The sequence below is a fragment of the Labrus mixtus genome, unplaced genomic scaffold, assembly GCF_963584025.1.
Source record: "Labrus mixtus unplaced genomic scaffold, fLabMix1.1 SCAFFOLD_30, whole genome shotgun sequence".
Taxonomy (NCBI): Eukaryota; Metazoa; Chordata; class Actinopteri; order Labriformes; family Labridae; genus Labrus; species Labrus mixtus.
In genome coordinates, this window is record NW_026870100.1 from 710,001 (window position 1) to 717,500 (window position 7,500).

General features: G+C 44.8%; 7 non-coding genes and 4 pseudogenes across 7 annotated transcripts; all 11 read right to left on the reverse strand.

The window, feature by feature from the left end:
* Nucleotides 1–97: 97 nt before the first annotated feature.
* On the reverse strand, nucleotides 98–216 carry LOC132960675 (5S ribosomal RNA). The gene has a single exon (XR_009667442.1). It is a non-coding gene; the product is annotated as a 5S ribosomal RNA (ribosomal RNA).
* A 354-nt stretch (nucleotides 217–570) lies between these two features.
* Nucleotides 571–690, reverse strand: LOC132960902 (5S ribosomal RNA; annotated as a pseudogene).
* Nucleotides 691–812: 122 nt separating this feature from the next.
* LOC132960857 (5S ribosomal RNA) lies at nucleotides 813–932 on the reverse strand (annotated as a pseudogene).
* A 122-nt stretch (nucleotides 933–1,054) lies between these two features.
* Nucleotides 1,055–1,173, reverse strand: LOC132961538 (5S ribosomal RNA). Its single transcript, XR_009667898.1, has one exon. It is a non-coding gene; the product is annotated as a 5S ribosomal RNA (ribosomal RNA).
* A 121-nt stretch (nucleotides 1,174–1,294) lies between these two features.
* Nucleotides 1,295–1,413, reverse strand: LOC132960681 (5S ribosomal RNA). Its single transcript, XR_009667446.1, has one exon. It is a non-coding gene; the product is annotated as a 5S ribosomal RNA (ribosomal RNA).
* Nucleotides 1,414–1,535: 122 nt separating this feature from the next.
* LOC132960730 (5S ribosomal RNA) lies at nucleotides 1,536–1,654 on the reverse strand (annotated as a pseudogene).
* Nucleotides 1,655–1,775: 121 nt separating this feature from the next.
* LOC132960773 (5S ribosomal RNA) lies at nucleotides 1,776–1,884 on the reverse strand (annotated as a pseudogene).
* Nucleotides 1,885–2,003: 119 nt separating this feature from the next.
* LOC132961309 (5S ribosomal RNA) lies at nucleotides 2,004–2,122 on the reverse strand. The gene has a single exon (XR_009667676.1). It is a non-coding gene; the product is annotated as a 5S ribosomal RNA (ribosomal RNA).
* A 121-nt stretch (nucleotides 2,123–2,243) lies between these two features.
* On the reverse strand, nucleotides 2,244–2,362 carry LOC132961403 (5S ribosomal RNA). Its single transcript, XR_009667767.1, has one exon. It is a non-coding gene; the product is annotated as a 5S ribosomal RNA (ribosomal RNA).
* Nucleotides 2,363–2,483: 121 nt separating this feature from the next.
* Nucleotides 2,484–2,602, reverse strand: LOC132961108 (5S ribosomal RNA). Its single transcript, XR_009667489.1, has one exon. It is a non-coding gene; the product is annotated as a 5S ribosomal RNA (ribosomal RNA).
* Nucleotides 2,603–7,252: 4,650 nt separating this feature from the next.
* On the reverse strand, nucleotides 7,253–7,371 carry LOC132961512 (5S ribosomal RNA). The gene has a single exon (XR_009667874.1). It is a non-coding gene; the product is annotated as a 5S ribosomal RNA (ribosomal RNA).
* Between the last annotated feature and the right edge of the window lie 129 nt (nucleotides 7,372–7,500).

The following is a 7,500-nucleotide window of genomic DNA, read 5'->3' on the forward strand; positions in this document are numbered from 1 at the left end:
CTTTTAAAGATGTCATGCCCTTGATTCTGGCTGAATTTTTGGACATGTGAATATGTCTCTATATGATAAAAAAAAAACATGATCAAAAAAATGAAAAAGCTTACAGCACCTGGTATTCCCAGGCGGTCTCCCATCCAAGTACTAACCAGGCCTTACCCTGCTTAGCTTCTGAGATGGAACGAGATCGGGCATGTTCAGGGTGGTATGGCCGTAAGCCATTATTGTCTGCAGACAGGGGCCTTTTAAAGATGTCATGCCCTTGATTCTGGCTGAATTTTTGGACATGTGAATATGTCTCTCTATGATAAAAAAAAAACATATGATCAAAAAAATAAAAAAAGTTTACAGCGTCTGGTATTCCCAGGCGTTCTCCCATCCAAGTACTAACCAGGCCCGACCCTGCTTAGCTTCCAAGATCGGACGAGTTCAGGGTGGTTTGGCCGTAAGCCAGTATTGTGTGCAGAAAGGGGCCTTTTAAAGATGTCATACCCTTGATTCTGGCTGAATTTTTGGACATGTGAATATGTCTCTATATGATAAAAAAAAAACATTTGATCAAAAAAATGAAACAGCTTACAGCATTTGATATTCCACAGGCGGTCTCCCATCCAAGTACTAACGAGGCCCGACCCTGCATAGCTTCCGAGATCGGACGAGATCGGGCGTGTTCAGGGTGGTATGGCCGTAAGCCATTATTGTGTGCAGAAAGGGGCCTTTTAAAGATGTCATGCCCTTGATTCTGGCTGAATTTTTGGACATGTGAATATGTCTCTCTATGATAAAAAAAAAAAAAATGATCAAAGAAATGAAACAGCTTACAGCATCTGGTATTCCACAGGCGGTCTCCCATCCAAGTACTAACCAGGCACGACCCTGCTTAGTTTCCGAGATCGGACGAGATCGGACGAGTTCAGGGTGGTATGACCGTAAGCCATTATTGTGTGCAGAAAGGGGCCTTTTAAAGATGTCATGCCCTTGATTCTGGCTGAATTTTTGGACATGTGAATATGTCTCTCTATGATAAAAAAAAAAGACATGATCAAAAAAATGAAACAGCTTACAGCACCTGGTATTCCCAGGCGGTCTCCCATCCAAGTACTAACCAGGCACGACCCTGCTTAGTTTCCGAGATCGGACGAGATCGGACGAGTTCAGGGTGGTATGACCGTAAGCCATTATTGTGTGCAGAAAGGGGCCTTTTAAAGATGTCATGCCCTTGATTCTGGCTGAATTTTTGGACATGTGAATATGTCTCTATATGATAAAAAAAAACATATGATTAAAAAAATGAAAAAACTTACAGCACCTGGTATTCCCAGTCTGTCTCCCATCCAAGTACTAACCAGGCCCTACCCTGCTTAGCTTCCGAGATCGGACGACATCAGGCGTGTTCAGGGTGGTATGGCCGTAAGCCATTATTGTATGCAGAAAGGGGCCTTTTAAAGATGTCATGCCCTTGATTCTGGCTGAATTTTAGGACATGTGAATATGTCTCTATATGATAAAAAAAAAACATATGATCAAAAAAATGAAAAAACTTACAGCACCTGGTATTCCCAGGCTGTCTCCCATCCAAGTACTAACCAGGCACTACCCTACTTTGCTTCCGAGATCGGACGAGATCAGGCGTGTTCAGGGTGGTATGGCCGTAAGCCATTATTGTGTGCAGAGAGGGGCCTTTTAAAGATGTCATGCCCTTGATTCTGGCTGAATTTTTGGACATGTGAATATGTCTCTATATGATAAAAAAAACATATGATCAAAAAAAATGAAAGAGCTTACAGCACCTGGTATTCCCAGGCGGTCTCCCATCCAAGTACTAACCAGGCCCGACACTGCTTAGCTTCCGAGATCGGATGAGTTCAGGGTGGTATGGCCGTAAGCCATTATTGTGTGCAGAAATGGGCCTTAAAGATGTCATTCCCTTGATTCTGGCTGAATTTTTGGACATGTGAATATGTCTCTATATGATAAAAAAAAACATATGATCAAAAAAATGAAAAAGCTTACAGCACCTGGTATTCCCAGGCGGTCTCCCATCCAAGTACTAACCAGGCCCGACCTTGCTTAGCTTCCGAGATCGGACAAGATCGGGCGTGTTCAGGGTGGTATGGCCGTAAGCCATTATTGTGTGCAGACAGGGGCCTTTTAAAGATGTCATGCCCTTGATTCTGGCTGAATTTGTGGACATGTGAATATGTCTCTCTATTATAAAAAAAACATATGATCAAAAAAATAAAAAAAGCTTACAGCATCTGGTATTCCCAGGCGGTCTCCCATTCAAGTACTAACCAGGCCCGACCCTGCTTAGCTTCTGAGATCGGATGAGATCGGGCGTGTTCAGGGTGGTATGGCCGTAAGCCATTATTGTGTGCAGAAAGGGGCCTTTTAAAGATGTCATGCCCTTGATTCTGGCTGAATTTTTGGACATGTGAATATGTCTCTATATGATAAAAAAAAACATATGATCAAAAAAATGAAAACGCTTACAGCACCTGGTATTCCCAGGTGGTCTCCCATCCAAGTACTAACCAGGCCCGACCCTGCTTTGCTTCCGAGATCGGACGAGATCGGGCGTGTTCAGGGTGGTATGGCCGTAAGCCATTATTGTGTGCAGACAGGGGCCTTTTAAAGATGTCATGCCCTTGATTCTGGCTGAATTTGTGGACATGTGAATATGTCTCTCTATGATAAAAAAAACATATGATCAAAAAAATAAAAAAAGCTTACAGCATCTGGTATTCCCAGGCGGTCTCCCATTCAAGTACTAACCAGGCCCGACCGTGCCGAGCAGCACCTGAGCAGAGCAGCGAGCAGCACCTGAGCAGAGCAGCGAGCAGCACCTGAGCAGAGCAGCGAGCAGCACCTGAGCAGAGCAGCGAGCAGCACCTGAGCAGAGCAGCGAGCAGCACCTGAGCAGAGCAGCGAGCAGCACCTGAGCAGAGCAGCGAGCAGCACCTGAGCAGAGCAGCGAGCAGCACCTGAGCAGAGCAGCGAGCAGCACCTGAGCAGAGCAGCGTACTACGGTGAGCGTATTGCATAATTGCTTGTTCTGTTCTCCTCTGCACTGTGTTACTGTGTACCTACTCTTAGCTTAGCCTAGCAGTTAGCTTTACAATGGCTTCTTTTTCTGTCTCTCCCTCTCCTGCTCTCTCCTGCTCTACGTGTCAGATGTTAAGTTATTCCTCGTCCTCCTTTAGTGATAATGATACTTGTAAGAAATGTAGTTTATTTTTAGCTTTGGAGGCGAGGGTGTCTGAGTTAGAGAGACGGTTCCGCACCATTGAGTCGGAGTCATCGTATGCAGCAGTAGTTAGCCAGCCACCTGTAGCAGGTGCGGGCCGACATAGCTTGGCTTCCCCCCCGGTAACTCCCGAGCAGCCGGGAGGCAGTGGCTGGGTTACTGTCCGAGGGAAGCATAGTCGAAAATCGAAGCACACGGTTCCCCACCAACCATTTCACGTTTCAAACAAATTTTCCCCACTCAGCGACACACCCGCTGAGAATAAAACTCTGATTATTGGAGACTCCATAGTCCGAAACGTGAAGCTAGCGAAGTCAGCGGGCATAGTTAGGTGTATACCCGGGGCCAGAGCGGGCGACATCGCATCTTATTTAAAGTTGCTGACAAAGACTAAAGGTAGATTTGATACAATCGTAATTCATGTCGGCACAAATGACTCCCGACTACGCCAGTCGGAAGTCACTAAGGTTAATGTGGAGTCGGTGTGTACTTTTGCTAAGACGATGTCGGACTCCGTAGTGTTCTCTGGACCCCTCCCAAATCAGACCAGTGATGACATGTTTTATCAGACTTAGTCCTTAGCAGTGATAGAATAATTGTTGTAGGTGACTTCAATATCCATGTGGATGTTGAAAATGATAGCCTGAGCACAGCTTTCATGTCACTATTAGACTCTATTGGTTTCACCCAGGGTGTAAACGAACCTACTCATCATTTTAACCACACCCTGGATCTTGTTTTAGCTTATGGAATTGAAATCCATAACCTTACAGTTTTCCTAGAAAATCCTCTGCTATCAGACCATTTTTTTATTACATTTGATTTTGTCCTACTAGAATTACCTCTGCCTGGAAGAGGTGTGCTTTCTAGAAGTTTGTCGGATAGTGCTGTGGCTAGATTTAAGGAAGCTATTTCAGCTGTTTTTGATTCAGTACCGTGTTTCAACCCAGTTGGAAACTCTTACGATAGCTTTAGTCCCTCTCAGCTAGATCAGTTTGTTGATAGTGCAGTGGATTCGCTGAGAGTTACTCTGGATTCGATTGCTCCCCTGAAACAGAAGGTTGTCAAGCGGCGGAGAGTGGCTCCATGGTTCAACTCAGAAACCCGTACTCTGAAACAATCATCACGGAATTTTGAAAGAATATGGCGTTCGACCAAAACGGTAGAATCTCGTTTTTTCTGGCAGGATAGTCATAGAAGATATATGAAGGCTCTACGTCACGCCCGAGCTGCCTACTACTCCTCTCTAATCGAGGAAAACAAAGGCAATCCTAGATACCTTTTCAGCACTGTAGCCAGGCTGACAGAGAGTCATGGCTCCATTGAGCCTTGTATTCCTCTAGCCCTCAGCAGTAATGATTTCCTTAGCTTTTTCAACAACAAAGTTCTAGACATCAGAGACAAAATTGGTAACCTCCTGCCCTTACCTGGTGCAGATACGTCTGTTACGGCAGAGACAGTTCCAGGACCAGATATTAGTCTCGACTGTTTTTCTCCAATCGACCTTTCAGAGCTACATTCCATTTTTTCTGCATCGAAACCGTCAACCTGTATTTTGGACCCAATCCCAACCAAGCTGTTTAAGGAAGTCTTTCCCTTAGTTAGCAACTCCATATTAGATATGATCAATATGTCTTTACTGGCAGGCTATGTACCACAGACATTTAAAGTAGCGGTAATCAAACCTCTACTTAAAAAGCCTACTCTGGACTCAGGAACTCTGGCTAACTACAGACCTATATCCAACCTTCCTTTTATCTCGAAGATCCTGGAGAAGGTGGTAGCTAAACAGCTGTGTGACTTTCTCCATGACAACAGTTTATTTGAAGAGTTCCAGTCAGGATTTAGAGTCCACCATAGCACTGAGACTGCACTAGTTAGAGTTACAAACGATCTACTTCTAGCCTCAGACAGGGGACTTCTGTCTGTGCTCGTCTTGTTAGATCTTAGTGCTGCTTTTGACACCATTGACCATCGGATCCTGTTGTACAGACTGGAGCATTTGCTTGGAATTACAGGGACTGCTTTAAGTTGGTTTGAATCCTACTTATCAGACCGATCTCAGTTTGTACATGTTAATGATGAGTCCTCTATGCACACTAAAGTTTGCCATGGAGTCCCACAAGGTTCAGTGCTTGGACCAATTCTTTTTACATTATATATGCTTCCTCTGGGAAATATTATGAGGAAACACTCCATACAGTTTCATTGTTATGCAGATGATACTCAGCTTTATGTATCAATGAAGCCCGATGGTACCAGTCAGTTATGTCAGCTAGAAACATGCCTTAAGTACGTTAGGACCTGGATGACCAGAAATGTTTTGCTACTTAACTCAGACAAGACTGAAGTTATTGTGCTAGGCCCTAAGAACCTCAGAGAGACTTTTTCTAGTGATGTGACTGTCCTTAATGACATCAGCCTGGCATCTAGCACCACTGTTAGGAATCTAGGAGTTATTTTTGATCAAGATATGTCTTTTAGCTCTCACATCAGTCAAGTTTCAAGAACAGCCTACTTTCACCTTCGTAATATATCCAAGATCAGGAATATCCTGTCGCAAAGTGATGCAGAAAAACTAGTTCATGCATTTGTTACCTCCAGACTGGATTATTGTAACTCTCTTTTGTCAGGGTGCTCTGGCAAATCTCTAAAGACTCTTCAACGGGTCCAGAATGCTGCAGCTCGTGTACTGACCAGAACCAGGAAATGGGACCACATTACTCCTGTCCTGGCTTCTCTGCACTGGCTCCCTATACAGTCTAGAATAGAATTCAAGATCCTTCTTCTCACCTACAAAGCTCTAAATGGCCAGGCACCATCTTATCTTAAGGAGCTACTAGTGCCGTACTGTCCCTTGAGAGCGTTGCGGTCCCGGAGTGCAGGCCTGCTGGTGGTACCTACAGTCTCCAAGTGTACTATGGGGGGTAAAGCCTTCAGTTATCGGGCTCCTCTCCTCTGGAACCGCCTTCCAGCCGGGGTCCGGGAGGCAGACACAGTCTGTATTTTTAAGATTAGACTTAAAACTTTCCTTTTTGATAAATCTTATAGTTAGGGCTGGTGCTGGTGTAGACCAGCTCTTAGTTATGCTGCTATAGGCTTAGACTACCGGGGGAACTGGCACCTTGAGCTCCTCTCTCTCTCTCTCTCTCTCTCTCTCTCTCTATGCATATACAGTACATCATATTACTGCATGTATCTATCTATAAATCTCAGTCACTAACCACCTACTTTCCTGGGATCTCTTGAGCTCCCCTAGGCTCCTCAAGATCATCGGTTGACGGCTTGCCAGAACAACCCCCACCCCACCACTACCCCCTCCCCACCGGATCGTGGGTTGGCGGCCTGCCAGAACAACCCCCCACACCCCCTCCCCTCCCCACCGGATTGCTGATGGACGGTCTACCTCCCCCCACCCCCTTGCTCTCTATCCCTCTTCCTGCATCTTATCCCATCTCTCCCCCTAATCCTTTCCAAGCCCGGCGCAGTCTAGGCCTGTGAAGACTGTTTCGTCATGAGCCGGGGATCCGGCCGAAGATTTCTGCCTTTTAATAAGGCAGTTTTTTCTTACCACTGTAACTTTTGCTGCTTTGCTAAAGTGCTCATGATGGATAGGCCGGATCTTTGTAACATAGCAATAAGTAAGGTCCTTTACCTGCTTTTTGTAACATAACAATGAGTAAGGTCTTTTACCTGCTCTTTTGTAATGTTAACAGACAATGAGTAAGGTATTTTACCTGCTTCTTGTAAAGTGTCTCGAGATAACACTTGTTATGAGTTGACGCTATACAAATTAAAGTTGATTGATTGATTGATAAAAGTTGACCCTGCTTAGCTTCCGAGATGGGACGAGATCGGGCGTGTTAAGGGTGGTATGGCCGTAAGCCATTATTGTGTGCAGACAGGGGCCTTTTAAAGATTTTATGCCCTTGATTCTGGCTGAATTTTTGGACATGTGAATATGTCTCTATATGATAAAAAAAAAACATATGATCAAAAAAATGAAAAAGCTTACAGCACCTGGTATTCCCAGGCGGTCTCCCATCCAAGTACTAACCAGGCCCTACCCTGCTTAGCTTCCGAGATCGGACGAGATCAGGCGTGTTCAGGGTGGTATGGCCGTAAGCTGTTATTGTGTGCAGACAGGGGCCTTTTAACGATCTCATGCCCTTGATTCTGGCTGAATTTTTGGACATGTGAATATGTCTCTATATGATAAAAAAAGAACATATGATTAAAAAAATTAAAAAGCTTAC